This window comes from Arachis hypogaea, chromosome 15 (assembly GCF_003086295.3).
Source record: "Arachis hypogaea cultivar Tifrunner chromosome 15, arahy.Tifrunner.gnm2.J5K5, whole genome shotgun sequence".
NCBI lineage: Eukaryota > Viridiplantae > Streptophyta > Magnoliopsida > Fabales > Fabaceae > Arachis > Arachis hypogaea.
The window spans coordinates 41277846-41297865 of NC_092050.1; the positions used below are offsets into that span (position 1 = coordinate 41277846).

Genomic DNA, 20020 nt, shown 5'->3' on the forward strand with positions numbered 1-20020 from the left:
CAACTTGTGCCTCCAAATTTCTAATGGAGGACCTTGTTTCATTCATGAAACATTTACAGTGGCCTTAGATAGATCAGAGACTAAGTTTGCTAAATTAGAGGTATTTTGTTCATAGTTCTCTGTCTGTTGCTGAGTGGATGATGGAAAAGGTTTACTATTGTTAAACCTATTTCTTCCACCATTATTAAAGCCTTGTTGAGGCTTTTGTTGATCCTTCCATGAGAGATTTGGGTGATTTCTCTATGAGGGGTTATAGGTGTTTCCATAAGGTTCACCCATGCAATTCACCTCTGCTATTCCAGGGTTTTCAGGATCATAAGCTTCTTCTTCAGAAGATGCCTCTTGAGTACTGTTGGATGCAGCTTGCATTCCATTCAGACTCTGAGAAATCATATTGACTTGCTGAGTCAATATTTTATTCTGAGCCAATATGGCATTCAGAGTATCAATTTCAAGAACTCCCTTCTTCATAAGCGTCCCACCACTCACAGGATTCCTCTCAGAAGTGTACATGAACTGGTTATTAGCAACCATGTCAATGAGTTCTTGAGCTTCTGCAGGCATTTTCTTTAGGTGAATGGATCCACCTACAGAAGTATCCAATGACATTTTAGCCAATTCAGATAGACCATCATAGAATATATCCAGGATGGTCCATTCTGAAAGCATGTCAGAAGGACACTTTTTGGTAAGTTCTTTGTATCTCTCCCAAGCTTCATAGAGGGATTCACCTTCTTTCTGTCTGAAGGTCTGAACATCCACTCTAAGCTTACTCAGCTTTTTAGGAGAAAAGAACTTGGCTAAGAAAGCCTTGACCAGCTTATCCCAAGAGTTCAGGCTATCCTTAGGTTGATAGTCCAACCATACTCTAGCTCTGTCTCTTACAACAAAAGGGAAAAGCATGAGCCTGTAGACTTCAGGATCTACTCCATTAGTCTTAACATTATCACATATCTGCAAGAATTCAGTTAAGAACTGAAAAGGATCTTCAGATGGAAGTCCATGAAACTTGCAGTTCTGCTGCATCAGAGAAACTAATTGAGGTTTAAGCTCAAAATTGTTTGCTCCAATGGCAGGAATGGAGATGCTTCTTCCATGTAAATTGGAATTAGGTGCAGTAAAGTCACCAAGCATCCTCCTTGCCTTATTATTATTTTCGGCTGCCATCTCCTCTTCTTGTTCGAAAATTTCTGAAAGGTGCTTGCTGGATTGTTGTAATTTAGCTTTTCTTAGTTTCCTCTTCAGAGTCCTTTCAGGCTCTGGATCTGCTTCAAAAAGAATGTTCTTGTCCTTGCTCCTGCTCATATGAAAAAGAGGGACAGAAAAATAATAATAATAGGGGTCCTTTTTACCACAGTATAGGGTCCCTGTGTGAGTAGAAGAAAAGAAGAAGAAAAAATTCGAACACAGATGGAAGAGGGGGTTCGAATTTGGGTGAGATGAAGTGTTAGTAGATGAATAAATAAATAGACGGAGATAAGAGAGAGAGAGAATTTTCGAAAATAATTTTTGAAAAAGAGTTAGTGATTGTCGAAAATAGTTTTTGAAAAAGCTTAGTAATTTTCGAGAATTAAAATCAAAAATTAAAATAATTAGTTAATTAAAAAGAAATTCTGAAAAAGAGGGAAGATATTTTCGAAAATTAGAGAGAGAGGGAGTTAGTTAGGTAGTTTTAAAAAAGATAAGAAACAAACAAAAAGTTAGTTAGTTAGTTGAAACAAATTTGAAAATCAATTTTGAAAAGATAAGAAGCTAAGAAGTTAGGAAAGATATTTTAAAATCAAATTTTTGAAAAAGATATGATTTTGAAAAAGATAAGATAGAAAGATATTTTTGAAAAGATATGATTGAAATTAGTTTTGAAAAAGATTTGATTTTTAAAATCACAATTAATGACTTGATTCACAAGAAATCACAAAATATGATTCTAGAACTCAAAGTTTGAATCTTTCTTAACAAGCAAGTAACAAACTTGAAATTTTTGAATCAAAACATTAATTGATGATGTTATTTTCGAAAATATGATGTAAAATTAAGAAAAATATTTTTGAAAAATATTTTTTTTGAAATTTTTGAAAATAGATAAGAAAAATGAAAAAGATTTGATTTTTGAAAAAGATTTTGAAAAAGATAAGATTTTTAAATTGAAAATTTGATTTGACTCATAAAAACAACTAGATTTTAAAAATTTTTGAAAAAGTCAAATCTAATTTTCGAAATTTTAAGAGAGAAAAAGGGGAAGATATTTTTTTGATTTTTTGAATTTTTATGATGAGAGAGAAAAACATGAAAATGATGCAATGCATGAAAATTTTTAGATAAAAACAATGAATGCATGCAAGAATGCTATGAATGTCAAGATGAACATCAAGAACTTATTTTTGAAAAATTTTTAATGCAAAGAAAACATGCAAGACACCAAACTTAAAAATTTTTCATGTATAGACTCTATGAATGCAAGAATGCATATGAAAAACAAGAAAAGACACAAAACATGAAAACATCAAGATCAAACAAGAAGACTTACCAAGAACAACTTGAAGATCATGAAGAACACTATGAATGCATGAATTTTTCGAAAAATGCAAGATGAATATGCAATTGACACCAAACTTTCAACTTGACTCAAGACTCAAACAAGAAACATGAAATATTTTTGATTTTTATGATTTTTTTATTATTTTTTTTGTATTTTTATTTTATATTTTTCGAAAATCATTTGAAAAAGAAAAATAAGGATTCCAAAATTTTTTATATGAATTCCAGGAATCTTGCACTCTTATTCTAAAGCTCCAATCTGAGGGTTAGGCATGGCTTAATACCCAGCCAAGCTTTAGTATGTAACTCAGACATGCCAGGGCTGACATTCCAATTAACTTGCCTCTATGCTGATGGTTGGAAGCCCCTATCCAAAAGAATTAGACATGGCTTTACAGTCAGCCAGGCTTCAACATGCTTCATGAAACTCTAGAATTCATTCTTAAAAATTCTGAAGAAAAATATATTTTTGAAAAGATTTATTATTTTTTTTTCGAAAATAAAGGAGAAATTTTTTTTGAATGATTTTTGAAAACTTTTTGAAAATAAAACAAAAAGAAAATTACCTAATCTGAGCAACAAGATGAACCGTCAGTTGTCCAAACTCGAACAATCCCCGGCAACGGCGCCAAAAACTTGGTGCACGAAATTGTGATCTCAGGCAACGGCGCCAGAAACTCTGTACGCATGTCTTAATAAATCGTTTTTCATTCACAACTTCGATACAACTAACCAGCAAGTGCACTGGGTCATCCAAGTAATAAACCTTACGTGAGTAAGGGTCGATCCCACGGAGATTGTTGGTATGAAGCAAGCTATGGTCACCTTGTAAATCTCAGTCAGGCGGATATAAAATAGTTATGGAGTTTTTGAACATAAATAATAAATAGATAGAAAATAAAGATAGAAATACTTATGTAATTCATTGGTTAGAATTTCAGATAAGCGTATAGAGATGCATTCGTTCCTCTGAACCTCTGCTTTCCTGCTGTCTTCATCCAATTAATCTTACTCCTTTCCATGGCTGGCTTTATGTAAGGACATCACCGTTGTCAATGGCTACTTTTTATCCTCTCTGAAAAATGGTCCGATGCGCTGTCATTGCATGGCTAATCGTCTAGAGGCATCACCCTTGTCAATGGTTGCATCCCATCCTCTTGTGAAAATGGTCCAAATGCTCTGTCACAACACGGCTAATCATCTGAGGTTCTCGATCATACTGGAATAGGATTCACCCTCCTTTTGTGTCTGTCACTACGCCCAGCACTCGCGAGTTTGAAGTTCATCACAGTCATTCAATCCCAGAGTCCTACTCGGAATACCACAGAAAAGGTTTAGACTTTCCGGACTCTTATGAATGCCGCCATCAATCTAGCTTATATCACGAAGATTCTGATTAAGAGATCCAAGAGATACTCATTCAATCTAAGGTAGAACAGAAGTGGTTATCAGGCACGCGTTCATAGGGAATGATGATGATTGTCACGTTCATCACATTCAGGTTGAAGTGCGAATGAATATCTTAGAAGCGGAATAAATTGAATTGATTAGAAAAACAGTAGTACTTTGCATTAATCTTTGAGGAACAGCAGAGCTCCACACCTTAATCTATGGAGTGCAGAAACTCTACCGTATGAAAATACATAAGTGATAATGGTTCAGGCATGGCCGAATGGCCAGCCCCCATGAAAGTCTAAGATAGCATAAAACTGATCAAAGATCCTAATACAATAGTAAAAAGTCCTATTTATACTAAACTTGTTACTAGGGTTTACAAAAGTAAGTAATTGATGCATAAATCCACTTCCGGGGCCCACTTGGTGTGTGCTTGGGCTGAGCTTGAATGTTACACGTGTAGAGGTCAATCTTGGAGTTGAACGCCAGTTTGTAACATATTTCTGGCGTTCAACTCTGGCTTGTGAAGTGTTTCTGGCGTTTAATTCCAGATAGCAGCGTAGAACTGGTGTTCAACGCCCTTTTACGTCGTCTAAACTCGGCCAAAGTATGGACTATTATATATTGCTGAAAAGCCCTGGATGTCTACTTTTCAACGCAATTGCAAGCGCACCATTTTGAGTTCTGTAGCTCCAGAAAATCCACTTTGAGTGCAGGGAGGTCAGAATCCACAGCATCAGCAGTCCTTCTTCAACCTCTGAATCTGATTTTTGCTCAAGTCCCTCAATTTCAGCCAGAAAATACCTGAAATCACAGAAAATCACACAAACTCATAGTAAAGTCCAGAAATGTGAATTTAACATAAAAACTAATGAAAACATCCCTAAAAGTAACTAGATTCTACTAAAAACATACTAAAACAATGCCAAAAAGCGTATAAATTATCCGCTCATCAGTCACTAAGAACCTTAACCAAAGTGTGAACCCGAACCTAAAGAATTGGCTCACAATGGTTCGGGGGAAATACTTGGATTTTAGTCCAGAAAATGTGAGGTTAGCATTCAACTTGCCAATGATGCAAGGAGATCCTCACCCTTTCACTAGAAGGGTCAACTTTGATCAAAGGTTGGACCAAGTCCTTAGGGACATTTGTGTGGAAGGAGCTCAATGGAAGAGAGACTCTTGAGGCAAGCCGGTTCAACTAAGAAGGCTTGACCTCAAACCTGTAGCTAGGGGATGGTTGGAGTTCATCCAACGCTCTATCATTCCTTCTAGCAACCCGGTCTGAAGTTACAATAGATTGGGCTATCATGATCCATAGCATCATGAATGGAGGGGAAGTAGAAGTTCATGAGATCATATCCCTAGAACTCTATAAGGTGGCAGACAAGCCCTACACTTTGGCAAGGTTAGCCTTCCCTCATCTCATTTGTACCCTATGTAATTCTGCTGGAATTGTCATAGAGGAAGACATCCTCATTGAAGGAGACAAGCCCATCACTAAGAAGAAGATGGAGCAAACAAGAGAGCCCACTCATGGCCCTCCACAAGAGCATGAGGAAGTTCCTCATCATGAAATCCCTGAGATGCCTCAAGGGATGCACTTTCCTCCACAAAACTATTGGGAGCAAATCAATACCTCCCTAAGAGAATTAAGTTCCAATATGGGACAACTAAGGGTGGAGCACCAAGAGCATTCCATCCTCCTCCATGAAATTAAAGAAGACCAAAGAGCCATGAGGGAGGAGCAACAAAGGCAAGGAAGAGACATTGAGGAGCTCAAGCACTCCATAAGATCTTCAAGAGGAAGAACTAGTCGCCATCACTAAGGTGGACCCGTTCTTTAATTTTCTTGTTCTTATTTTTCTGTTTTTCGAAAATTATGCTTTATGTTTTGTCTATGTTTGGGTCTTTATTACATGATCATTAGTGTCTTAGTGTCTATGTCTTAAAGCTATGAATGTCCTATGAATCCTTCACCTTTCTTAAATGAAAAATGTTTTTAATTGCAAAAGAACAAGAAGTACATGATTTCGAATTCTATCTTGAAATTAGTTTAATTATTTTGATGTGGTGGAAATACCTTTTGTTTTCTGAATGAATGCTTGAACAGTGCATATTTTTGAAATTGTTATTTATGAATGTTAAATTTGTTGGCTCTTGAAAGAATAATGAAAAAGGAAAAATGTTATTGATAATCTAAAAAATCATTAAATTGATTCTTGAAGCAAGAAAAAGCAGTGAATAGACAAAGCTTGCGAAAAAAAGAAAAAAATAAAGAAAAAAGAAAGAAAAAGAAAAAGTAAGCAGAAAAAGCCAATAGCCCTTTAAACCAAAAGGCAAGGGTAAAAGGATCCAAGGCTTTGATCCTGGCCTAAGCGGCTAAACCAAGCTGTCCCTAACCATATGCTTGTGGCGTGAAGGTGTTAAGTGAAAAGCTTGAGACTGAGTAGTTAAAGTCGTGGTCCAAAGTAAAAAGAGTGTGCTTAAGAGCTCTAGACACCTCTAACTGGGGACTCTAACAAAGCTGAGTCACAATTTGAAAAGGTTCACCCAGTTATGTGTCTATGGCATTTATGTATCCGGTGGTAATACTAGAAAATAAAATGCTTAAGGTCACGGCCAAGACTCATAAAGTAGCTGTGTTCAAGAATCAACATACAGAAATAGGAGAATCAATAACACTATCTGAATTCTAAGTTCCTATGGATGCCAATCATTCTGAACTTCAAAGGATAAAGTGAGATGCCAAAACTGTTCATAAGCAAAAAGGCTACTAGCCCCGCTCATCTAATTAGAACTAAGTTCATTGATAAGTTTGGAATTCATTGTATATTCTCTTATTTTTATCCTATTTTGTTTTTAGTTTCTTGAGGACAAGCAACAATTTAAGTTTGGTGTTGTGATGAGCAGATAATTTATACCCTTTTTAGCATTGTTTTTACATAGTTTTTAGTATGTTTTAGTTACTTTTTATTATATTTTTATTAGTTTTTATTCAAAAATTACATTTCTAGACTTTACTATGAGTTTGTGTGTTTTTCTGTGATTTCAGGTATTTTCTGGCTGAAATTGAGGGACCTGAGCAAAAATCTGATTCAGAGGCTGAAAAAGGACTGTAGATGCTGTTGGATTCTGACCCTGCTGCATTCGAAATAGATATTTTGGAGCTACAGAAGCCCAATTGGCACGATCTCAATTTCTTTGGAAAGTAGACATCCTGGGCTTTCCAGAAATATATAATAGTCCATATTTTTCTCGAGTTTTGATGGCCCAAACTGGCATTCAAAGTCAGTCTACAACATCTTGGCGTAAAACGCCCAAACTAGCACCAGAATTGGAGTTAAACGCCCAAACTGGCACCAAAACTGGTGTTTAACTCCAGGAACAGCCTATGCACGTGGAAGCTTCAATGCTCAGCCCAAGCACACACCAAGTAGGCCCCGAAAGTGGATTTCTGCACTATCTGCACTTAGTTACTCATTTTCTGTAACTCTAGGTTACTAGTTTAGTATAAAAACTACTTTTAGAGATTTATTTGAGGTCTTTTTGTTAATCTTATGCTATTATACACATTTGGAGGCTTTCCTCATGGCTATGCCCAGACCTTTCATTTATGTATTTTCTACGGTGGAGTTTCTACACCCCATAGATTAAGGTGTGGAGCTCTGCTGTTCTTCATGAATTAATGCAATTACTACTGTTTTCCTTTCAATTCACGCCTACTTCTTCTCCAAGATATACTCTCGTACTTAATTCAGTTAAGTCAGAATGAAGGGGTGACTCGTGACAATCACCCAATCTTTGTTACTCGCTTAGCCAAGATCGCGTGCCTGACAACCACAAAGCGGTCTACATAATGTTCAACGTAGTCATTGGACGACAACCGGAGTATATTCTCTTGGGTTTGATGCCAAGGCATCATAGGCTAGTTTCACTAGCATTTTTCTGTTAGTTTTAGTTGTTTTATGCATTTTCTTGAGCTTAAAGTAACCAAAAATGGTTAAATGAAGAACAAAGTAATGAACCATCCAAACAATATGATTTTTGATGCAAATTCCATGAGTTTTAGTTATATTACTTAAATGCTATGAATGAAAGATTTCTCATGAAATTTTGCAAGACTTTGATGCAATTGTTTGGATGATTTCAGGGAAGAAGAGGCTAAGCAAGGAAGCAACAAAATCAATAAAGGAAGCTTGTATATCACATGTGGAGTTTAAGTTCCAGTTTAAGCCTAAACTGGAGCTTAAACGTCAAAATCATGAAGGATAAGAAATGCTGGGATTGAAGTTTAACCTCCAGTTTGACCTCAAACTGGAGGTTAAACGCCAGAATGAAAAGCCTCACTTAAGGAGCATTCCACGTTTAACCTCCAGTTTGACCTCAAACTGGAGGTTAAACGCCAGAATGAGTATGCCACCCAGGGAGGAGTTCCACGTTTAACCTCCAGTTTGACCTCAAACTGGAGGTTAAACGCCAGAACCAGGAAGAGTACCAGGGGCCATTCCACGTTTAAGCTCCAGTTTGACTCAAACTGGAGCTTAAACGTGTTCGATAGTTTTTTCACTCCAGGGTTGCTCTCTCCATCTCCACGTTTAACCTCCAGTTTGACCCCAAACTGGAGGTTAAACGTGTTCGACACCTCCAGGGCCACCATTCCAAGCTTCCACGTTTAACCTCCAGTTTGACCTCAAACTGGAGGTTAAACGTGTTCGACCTCCAGTATGCCTACACCCCTTTCCACGTTTAACCTCCAGTTTGACCTCAAACTGGAGGTTAAACGTGTTCGACCTCCAGGATGCCTCATTCCTTTTCCACGTTTAACCTCCAGTTTAACCTTAAACTGGAGGTTAAACGTGTTCGACTACATTACTCTCCAGGGCTACCTTCTTCCATTTCCACGTTTAAGCTTCAGTTTAACCTTAACTGAAGCTTAAACGTGCTTCTACAAATGGCCTCACTGGAAGTGTCTGGCGTTTAAGTTGCAGTTTAAGCTTAAACTACAACTTAAACGCCACTCTTGAAAAGGGTTTCTGGGCCAAAAATATTGTGATTTAAGTTAGTCTTTGAGCACAAGTATTAACTTAAACTTACTTTGGTATGAAACCCAATTGAATATCATGGTTTATGGGATTGGGCCTGAAGGATTGATGAGTTTGAAATCTCAATTTATTGAGTCATGTGTCATTATTTGATTATCACTAAGTTGGCTCAATAAATGTTACAGGATCTGGATCAACAACCTCATCAAGATTATGGATCATAAACCCAAGGCAAAAGGAAAGTAAGGAGAGGCCTCAAAGCCCAAGAAGCACAACTGAAGCTCAATATAGAAAGTGTATAAATAGGATAGAAGTTAAGTTAGAGAGGATTTTTATTTTACTTTCACTTTTAGCTAGTTTCCTTTTCTTTGTAATTGAATTCAGAGCTATGATTCACTAAACCCCCTTTCATTGGGTTAGGGAGCTCTATTGTAATTCAATGAATCAATAATAGTTTATCTTCTTCTTCAATCTTTTCTCTTGAATTTTGTTAGAAAGCTTCTCGATCTAATTCCATTGAGTAGTTGTCTTGGGAAAGAGACTACTCATACTTGGAATCCTTCGGAGCCTTGGGAAAGGAATGGAGGATTCATGCTAGAGAAGCTTTCTCACAGTGGATTGGATTGGGGTTTGGATGGATATTGTGACATGTAATCCTACCAAATTGTGGTTCATGAAATTGTGTGGTATAATCAGTGATCAAGCATCATCTCTTCTTATGAACATTTAAACCAAGGGATTGGGAATTTGTTTGTTTTTAGAGAGCATTGGTGAGCCAAGGAATTGGGATCCAATCATATAAGATTGCCAAGAAAAATTCAATGAATGCATTGGTTGAGGAAGAGATTTACATGTTTTGATTCGGAGATTTCAATATCTCCTAAACCCAATGAATTCCCCATTTCTGATTTCCACTTTCTCTTTATATTCCGCAATTCAATTCTTGCAATCATCCCCATTCCCTTTTAATTTCAGCAATTTACATTCTGTTCTTTAATTCATGCAATTTAAGATTCAGCCATTTAATTTTCTTGTCATTTACTTTTCCCGCCAATTTTACATTCCGCAATTCTCATCTCAAACCTTGATTCCGCTCAACTAGAACAAACTTCTAATCCGAATTGCTCACTCAACCAATCCTTGTGGGATTCGACCTCACTCTATTGTGAGTTTTTACTTGACGACGATAACCGGTGCACTTGCCGGAAGGAATTTTGCCGATCGTGCAATTTCCTAATCGTAGCATAACTAGTTTATGCGCATCAAGTTTATGGCGCCGTTGCCGGGGATTGGTTTTCGATTGACAATTCTCAAATTGGAAGCTAACTAGATTGAGCAATTTTCTCTTGCTTTGATTAATTCTGTTCTAGATACTTGTTGAATTTTAATTTCTGCACTTGGTTACATGCTTTCCTTCTTTATGCCTTTAAATCCATGCAACTAACTCACTGACTCACTAACTGTTTGATTTAATTCCTCAATTGATCTAACCATACTCTTCCATTAACCAAGAGTATTTCACTTGTTTGTGTTTGAGCTGTGTTCTTGTATGACAGGTAGGAGAGGAGAGACATCAACTCCTCCATATACCGAACCGGAAAGGACCCTTCATAGACTTAGAAGGGAAGCAAGAGGGAAGAGAGTAGTGGGAGAAGAGGAATCTGAAGGAGAATCTGAGGACAATTTTGAGGAAGCTCTAGATCTCAACATGGATAGAGAAGTTCACAACCATGAGAGAGCTGATGGAAACAATGCCATTCCTGAGAGGAGGGTTCTTAGTTCATACATAAACCCAACCTCTGGGAATTGTGGTAGTAGCATCCAAAAACCACCCATTCAGGCCAACAATTTTGAGCTCAAGCCACAGCTAATATCATTGGTGGAAAATCATTGTTCCTTTGGAGGAAGTGCTAATGAAGACCCAAACCAACATCTCACAAAATTCCTGAGAATTTGTGACACTGTGAAGTCCAATGGAGTCCAGGAAGATGCCTATAAACTGCTTTTGTTCCCATTTTCACTTAGGGACAAGGCAGCTAAGTGGCTGGAATCATTCCCAAGGGGGAGTCTAACCACATGGGATGAGGTGGAAGGCAAGTTTCTGGCACGTTTCTACCCTCCACAAAAGGTCAATAGGCTTCGATCTGAGGTCCAGACTTTTAGACAACAAGATGGTGAAACTCTCTACGAGGCATGGGAGAGATTCAAGGACTTGACAAGGAAATGCCCACCAAACATGTTCCATGATTGGGTGCAACTGCACATCTTCTATGATGGGCTCTCTTATGAATCAAGGAAGGCTGTAGACCATTCATCAGGAGGTTCATTGAACAAGAAAAAGACCGTGGAAGAAGCCATTGAAGTGATCGAGACAGTGGCTGAGAATGAGTACTACTATGCATCAGAAAGGCACAACACTAAGGGAGTCATGGAGCTGAACCATGTTGATACAATTCTAGCCCAAAACAAGGTGTTTGCCAAGCAACTAGCAGAGCTTACCAGGCAATTAGAAACAAAGCAAGTGGCTGCAATACACACACAAGATCAAGAGGAAGTAGGCATTGAAGGAGGTGATTGGGATGAGGTTAACTATGTGGGAAACCAACAAAGGCAATCATATGATCCACACTCCAACACTTACAACCCAGGCTGGAGAAACCACCCAAACTTTGGGTGGGGAAACCAACAAACCCAACCACAAAACCACAAACCTTACAACCACAACCAACAAAACAACTCCACATACCAAAACTCCAACCAAAAATCATACCAAGCCACACAAAACACTTACCCCCAATCATCATATCATGGCCAAAATAATCAACATATCCAACCTAATCCGAACCAACAATTTCAAGATCAATTAAACCGGATGGAAGGAATGATGGCAACCATGAGCCAAGACATAATTGAATTGAAGAGCTTCAGGGATGATGTGAGAACTACCTTAAGAAACCATGGTGAAAAACTCAAAAGGTTGGAATCTCAAGTAGGAGAGCTATCTCAACAGGCACCCAAATCAACTGCAGTGTTCCCTAGTGACACAGAAAAGAATCCTAAAGGGGAACAAAAGAGAGTAAGATGGGAAGAGTGCAAGGCCATCACCATATTGAAGGAAGCCTCAGAAGAAGAAGGAATCAGGTCCTCACAGCAGGAACCAGAAATCTTGAAAGAAGATGTGGAAGAAGTTAAGCAGGAAAGTGGAACTGAGCAAGCCAAGGATCTGCAAAAAGGCATGATGGAGGTATACCAACCAAAAGCACCATTTCCTGAGAGGTTAGGAGGAGGTGAAAAAAGGAAAACCTATTCAAGGTTTCTAGAGACATTTAATTCTCTGCATGTCAATGTTCCCTTTCTTGAGATTCTTCATCAAATGCCCACACACATCAAGTATTTAAAGGAATTGTTAAGCAAGAAAAGAGTTTTGAAGGGAGGACAAACGGTAACAATGAACAAAGAATGCAGTGCTCTCATCAAGAAAGACACACTCTCTAAGAAAACGGACCCAGGAAGTTTTCATATCCCTTGCATCATAGGGGAAACAAAAATTGACAGAGGATTCTGTGATCTAGGAGCTAGCATAAATGTGATGCCTCTAACTCTTATGAAGAGGCTACAACTGAACGAGGTGAGATCCACTGATGTAATCATACAACTGGCTGACAAAACTCAGAAGCAAGCTGAAGGGGTAGTTGAAAATGTGCTGGTGAAAGTAGGAGATTATTATTTCCCCACAGACTTTGTCATTGTGGACATGGAGGAAAGCTATTTACACCCTATCATTCTGGGCAGACCATTTCTAGCCACTACTAGAGCGCTCATAGATGTAGAACAAGGAGAACTAATTCTGAGAATACATGATGAACAGCTCATTTTCAAAGTCTTCAAACCTGCATCTGAGCCTGAACCAGAATCTGAAAAGCCCAAAGATGATAGTAGCCATCCATGTTTGGAGGAAAGTAATCCAGCAGCTGAGACTCTAAAACAGTCATTGGAAGGCAAACAAGAGTTGCAAGAGTTAGAGCCACAAGAATCAGTGGAAACAGATCAGAAGGATCCTCCTGACATAAAGGTCAATGAAGAAATCCTCAAGAGAAAGGGAAGAGTGATAGGGAGATTGCCAAGAGGATGGAGAAACAAGAAAATTCCCACTGAAGGTTTTTCTCCAGGAGATAAAGTGATCTCAAGTCATTATCTGCCAATCCCACCTGGCCTCAAGACCATTCCTTCTCAGCTCCCTCAAGTGTTCACAATCAAGAAAGTTCTTTCTTTGGAACATTTAGAGGTCATGAATGAATCAAGAGGGGACGTCTTCATAGTGAGAGGAGAGGACGTCAAGCACTACAATCCACCCTAACAAGGGACAACCGTCAAGCTAGTGACGTTAAAGAAGCGCTTCATGGGAGGCAACCCATGTTTTTAGTATCCTTAATCTTTAGTGCTTTGCTTTACATCTAATAAAGTTTGGTTTCTTATGCATGAACTTGAATCCTCAGGACAACTATTGATTAAGTGCACTAAACCGTGCATGTAAATTACAATTGGTCTCTAAGTTTGGTGTGCCTGATGGCACTCCCAAATCTTACTCAAATTGAATTCCATCTTTCATTCAAGGTGCACAACCAAACATTAAGTTTGGTGTTCTTTTTGAACACAGTTTATGAAAAGCAAGAAGTTCCTCTGGATTTCAAAATTCATGACAAGTATACCATTCATATGTTTTAATGCTTTAGTTTCAATTACTTAGGGTAGTCACTTTGTTTAGAATCAAAGAGCCAAGGTGACTATGATTTATTAGAAATATGCACACTCATTAAGGACAACCAATGTGGATGTCATGTCATCAGGAGACTTAACCAAAAACTAAGTTTGGTGTCCAAATAATAAGTGTGCATACATGTAGAATGTCACGGCTATAAGCTCATAAAGACAAGCATTGATTTACATGTGCAAATACTATTCATAATTCACATGGACCGAAAAATGATAGCAATTTTGTTTGTTTGTGCAGGTACAAAAGAAAAGACAAAAATGGAGGAAAAAGACAAAGGGAGGTACGTGCTTGGTCAAAAAGAAAATTCATAAATCTTTGAAACTAACACATGGGAAAAGGAAGTTCTGCAAGAAAAGAAAGCTACATGTACAACCTAATGCATCCAGAATACTTCCAAGAAAATGAAAAGCCAATCGTCCTTATCTACAATTCATATATTTACCATCAAGCCACCCTTCACAAACCACCCTAGCCGTTCATTTTTCACTCATGGGCACTATAAAGAACCACTTGGGGAACGAGTCCCACACCATCAATCCTCCTTCATACATTTTTTTCCTTCATCATAGCATAACCATCTCTTGCCGAAAACAATCTCACCACACCTCCAACAACACTTCTTGCTTCACCGTGTCAACTTTAGTTGTCACTTACCAAAATGGCAGCTTCATCTAGCCACAAAAGAAGAAAAGACAAGCAGCCAATGGAGGAAAACAGGGGATTCGATGCATGGAGATACAGATCAGTGTTCCATGAGATTCAAGCCGAATGGATGAGACCTAAAACGGTACTAGCTGAGGTCCCCTTTGAACTTGAAAAGGATGAGTTCCCAGGTGTTTGGGAAAAGATCAAAAAGAGGAAGTGGGAGCTCCTAACTAAGCCAATCACTAGAATCAACATCAACTTGGTGAAGGAATTTTATGCAAATGCAGTAAGGGAGGATCAAACCAAGAACCCCACATACAAAAGCTATGTGAGAGGGGTGGAAGTTGACTTCAGTCCCAAAGCAATCATGAAAACTCTTGGCCTGAAAAACATACATTTCAGCCAAGCAAGTTATGAAGAAAGGATGAGAGGAGAACCTGACTATACAACTATTGATGAAGACCTTTGTGCCATCAGAGCTGAATGGGTGAGAAAAACAAGAGGGGCTCCAAGAGTCTTGAGAAGAGGAGACCTAACACCTGAAGCTAAAGGGTGGTATGCAATAGTTAGGAGATCCATCCTACCCACTGCAAACTCTTCAGAAATAGTCCCTAAAAGAGCCATCTTGCTACATTGCATTATGGTTGGAGGAGAGATCAAAGTTCATAAACTCATTGCTGAACAGATACAAGAGTTTAGTGAGAAAAGTGACCCTGAATCCTGGCTTCATTTCCCTAGCACCATCATTAGACTATGCATCGATGCCCAAGTACCACTTGAGGATGAAAGACCTAATTGGCTATATCCTGGGCTGGCCATAACTGCACACAGAATGACTCTTGGCCCAACTCCTCCAAGACATACAAGAAGAAGAAATGAAGAAGGGCAACAAGTGGAAGCCGAGCAAGAAGCAGGACAAGAAAGACAGGAAGGAGAAGACAGAGAAGAAGAGCAAGAAGAGCAAGCAACTCCTGAAAGAAGACAACGAATTCCCAGAGACCCCATGGATATGAGCAGAATGCAGGAAATCATGGAAGGAATGTCTCAACAATACATGAGGTCTCAGGAAAGACAAGAAGACTTTCATCTAAAAATGATGGATATGCAAAGGAACTTTGAATCAAGATTCTTTGATCTGCAAAGGGAACAAAATCTACACTTACAGGAATCCTTCAGCCACATATGCCAACACCAAGATGCCAATGTCTTGGCAATCAAGGAAGCCACCACTTTACAGAATGCAAGATACTCAGTCCAAGCTGACTACAACATCAGTTCGCAAATCAAGCTTAACTACATAGGAGAACATCTACACAAGATGGACCCAGCATTCCCAGCTTATGATGAGTATTTCAAAGGGAGGAAAGAAGGAGAAATAAACAAGGCAATGATCCTTGAAAAAGGAGTGGAAGAAACGATGAAAAAGGCTGGATTCTGGAAAAAGCTCATAAGAAAAGACAAAGGAAGCACAAGTGGTCAAAAAGAGGCAGGAAGCAAGAAGAAGCAGGATCCCAAGAATTAAGAAGAACCAAGCAATAAATAAGAGGTGGTCTCGTTCCTTAATAATCAAATGATAATTGGTGAATTGTCTTTATGAACGTGTTTTCATCATCAGTCATTTAAGTGTTAGGTGGAGTTTTTTTTTTTTTTATGAGTCATTTTTTTTAGTATGTGTGTTTGTTAAGTGCTTTGAATAAAGTGAGTGCCTAGATGTTTGGATATAACTTCACCTTCTTAAACAAGTGCGTGCCATGCTTGTTCTGTTTCCAAAAATAAAAGAAAAGTTTGAACAAAAGTAACTTGGCTAAATTAGTGACAAATCAAGTAGAATTAAGTGGTGGTATGCATGCTTGATTGTTTAGTCACATCACTAAAATTAGAAGTGTAGAATTATCATTTTTTATGTAGAAGTAAAAATTGTCTATGGATCTTGATGAATAAATGTCTTTGGCCATGAAAAAGAAAGAAAAAGGAAAAGAAAAAGCCACGGAAAAAGGCAACCAAAAAGCAAAAAAAATTGAGAAAATAAGCTAGGCATCAATGGTTTGAACTTCTGAGACAAATGCCTGTGGTGTTTATGTATTAAGGATATGCTTGGATGAATAGGTTCGGAGGAGTGTTTCAACACTTGATAACTTGGGTTAACTAACCCGGGATTATCAATCAAAAGTCCATTATCAAGAGCAACCTCAATACAAAACATTTAGTCACACAAAGAGGTGCTGGGCACCAATGTCTCAAGAAGAAATGTGAACTAAAATGCCTAAAGTGGATATGTGTAGTGCACTGATAAGAAAAAGAAAATGCCAAAGGCTTGTGCAACACATGACACTAAGCAAGCAAGGAGCAAAAGAAGCTCTAAGAAAAAGAAAAGAAAAACAAAAGAGAAGTGCCAAAGACATAAGAATAACAGGAGGCCATAGCAATTTTTGACGGATGCAATGAAAAAGTGATAATCCTACCTGATAAGTATGAAAAAGTGATGCTGCAACTTTCTGCATAGAACCCTTCTGATGAACTTCAATTGCTTGCTAATATAGCCAATGTAATTACTTTCTGTTCATACTTTCTTCTCAAATAACTCAGGACTTGCTTAGGGACAAGCAAGTATTAAGTTTGGTGTTGTGATGCCAAGGCATCATAGGCTAGTTTCACTAGCATTTTTCTGTTAGTTTTAGTTGTTTTATGCATTTTCTTGAGCTTAAAGTAACCAAAAATGGTTAAATGAAGAACAAAGTAATGAACCATCCAAACAATATGATTTTTGATGCAAATTCCATGAGTTTTAGTTATATTACTTAAATGCTATGAATGAAAGATTTCTCATGAAATTTTGCAAGACTTTGATGCAATTGTTTGGATGATTTCAGGGAAGAAGAGGCTAAGCAAGGAAGCAACAAAATCAATAAAGGAAGCTTGTATATCACATGTGGAGTTTAAGTTCCAGTTTAAGCCTAAACTGGAGCTTAAACGTCAAAATCATGAAGGATAAGAAATGCTGGGATTGAAGTTTAACCTCCAGTTTGACCTCAAACTGGAGGTTAAACGCCAGAATGAAAAGCCTCACTTAAGGAGCATTCCACGTTTAACCTCCAGTTTGACCTCAAACTGGAGGTTAAACGCCAGAATGAGTATGCCACCCAGGGAGGAGTTCCACGTTTAACCTCCAGTTTGACCTCAAACTGGAGGTTAAACGCCAGAACCAGGAAGAGTACCAGGGGCCATTCCACGTTTAAGCTCCAGTTTGACTCAAACTGGAGCTTAAACGTGTTCGATAGTTTTTTCACTCCAGGGTTGCTCTCTCCATCTCCACGTTTAACCTCCAGTTTGACCCCAAACTGGAGGTTAAACGTGTTCGACACCTCCAGGGCCACCATTCCAAGCTTCCACGTTTAACCTCCAGTTTGACCTCAAACTGGAGGTTAAACGTGTTCGACCTCCAGTATGCCTACACCCCTTTCCACGTTTAACCTCCAGTTTGACCTCAAACTGGAGGTTAAACGTGTTCGACCTCCAGGATGCCTCATTCCTTTTCCACGTTTAACCTCCAGTTTAACCTTAAACTGGAGGTTAAACGTGTTCGACTACATTACTCTCCAGGGCTACCTTCTTCCATTTCCACGTTTAAGCTTCAGTTTAACCTTAACTGAAGCTTAAACGTGCTTCTACAAATGGCCTCACTGGAAGTGTCTGGCGTTTAAGTTGCAGTTTAAGCTTAAACTACAACTTAAACGCCACTCTTGAAAAGGGTTTCTGGGCCAAAAATATTGTGATTTAAGTTAGTCTTTGAGCACAAGTATTAACTTAAACTTACTTTGGTATGAAACCCAATTGAATATCATGGTTTATGGGATTGGGCCTGAAGGATTGATGAGTTTGAAATCTCAATTTATTGAGTCATGTGTCATTATTTGATTATCACTAAGTTGGCTCAATAAATGTTACAGGATCTGGATCAACAACCTCATCAAGATTATGGATCATAAACCCAAGGCAAAAGGAAAGCAAGGAGAGGCCTCAAAGCCCAAGAAGCACAACTGAAGCTCAATATAGAAAGTGTATAAATAGGATAGAAGTTAAGTTAGAGAGGATTTTTATTTTACTTTCACTTTTAGCTAGTTTCCTTTTCTTTGTAATTGAATTCAGAGCTATGATTCACTAAACCCCCTTTCATTGGGTTAGGGAGCTCTATTGTAATTCAATGAATCAATAATAGTTTATCTTCTTCTTCAATCTTTTCTCTTGAATTTTGTTAGAAAGCTTCTCGATCTAATTCCATTGAGTAGTTGTCTTGGGAAAGAGACTACTCATACTTGGAATCCTTCGGAGCCTTGGGAAAGGAATGGAGGATTCATGCTAGAGAAGCTTTCTCACAGTGGATTGGATTGGGGTTTGGATGGATATTGTGACATGTAATCCTACCAAATTGTGGTTCATGAAATTGTGTGGTATAATCAGTGATCAAGCATCATCTCTTCTTATGAACATTTAAACCAAGGGATTGGGAATTTGTTTGTTTTTAGAGAGCATTGGTGAGCCAAGGAATTGGGATCCAATCATATAAGATTGCCAAGCAAAATTCAATGAATGCATTGGTTGAGGAAGAGATTTACATGTTTTGATTCGGAGATTTCAATATCTCCTAAACCCAATGAATTCCCCATTTCTGATTTCCACTTTCTCTTTATATTCCGCAATTCAATTCTTGCAATCATCCCCATTCCCTTTTAATTTCAGCAATTTACATTCTGTTCTTTAATTCATGCAATTTAAGATTCAGCCATTTAATTTTCTTGTCATTTACTTTTCCCGCCAATTTTACATTCCGCAATTCTCATCTCAAACCTTGATTCCGCTCAACTAGAACAAACTTCTAATCCGAATTGCTCACTCAACCAATCCTTGTGGGATTCGACCTCACTCTATTGTGAGTTTTTACTTGACGACGATAACCGGTGCACTTGCCGGAAGGAATTTTGCCGATCGTGCAATTTCCTAATCGTAGCATAACTAGTTTATGCGCATCAGGGTTCCCAATCAATGATTCACATTGTCTCTCCTAACAACAGAGCATTTGAATCTAAGATTAGAATCTTCGTGGTATAGGCTAGAACCATTGGCAGCATTCCTGAGATCCAGAAAGTCTAAACCTTGTCTGTGGGATTTCGAGTTGATCTGGGAAGGGATGACTGTGACGAGCTTCAAACTTGCGAATGTTGGGCGCAGTGACAGTGTGCAAAAGGAGAATGGTCCTATTCCAACGCTAGCGGAAACCGACAGATGATTAGCCGTGCGGTGACAGCACATATGGATTTGTTTTCATCCGAGAGGATCATACAGCTTGCCATGGAAGGAGGTAACGCATGGTTGGAAGAAGGCAGTAGGAAAGCAGAAGTTTAGAAGCAACAAAGCATCTCCAGACGCTTATCTGAAATTCCCACCAATGAATTATATAAGTATTTCTATTTTATTTTCTGTTTTATTTATATTTTAATTATCAAAACGTTATAACCATTTGAATCCGCCCGACTGAGATTTACAAGGATGACTATAGCTTGCTTCAAGCCGACAATCTCCATGGGATCGACCCTTACTCACGTAAGGTCTTACTTGGACGACCCAG

At 38.4% G+C, this 20020-nt stretch overlaps 2 non-coding genes across 2 annotated transcripts; one reads left to right on the top strand and one right to left on the bottom strand.

The window, feature by feature from the left end:
• The first annotated feature begins 663 nt into the window (after positions 1–663).
• Positions 664–771, top strand: LOC112753744 (small nucleolar RNA R71). Its single transcript, XR_003178114.1, has one exon. It is a non-coding gene; the product is annotated as a small nucleolar RNA R71 (small nucleolar RNA).
• A 10341-nt stretch (positions 772–11112) lies between these two features.
• Positions 11113–11216, bottom strand: LOC112753644 (small nucleolar RNA R71). Its single transcript, XR_003178019.1, has one exon. It is a non-coding gene; the product is annotated as a small nucleolar RNA R71 (small nucleolar RNA).
• Positions 11217–20020: the final 8804 nt, after the last annotated feature.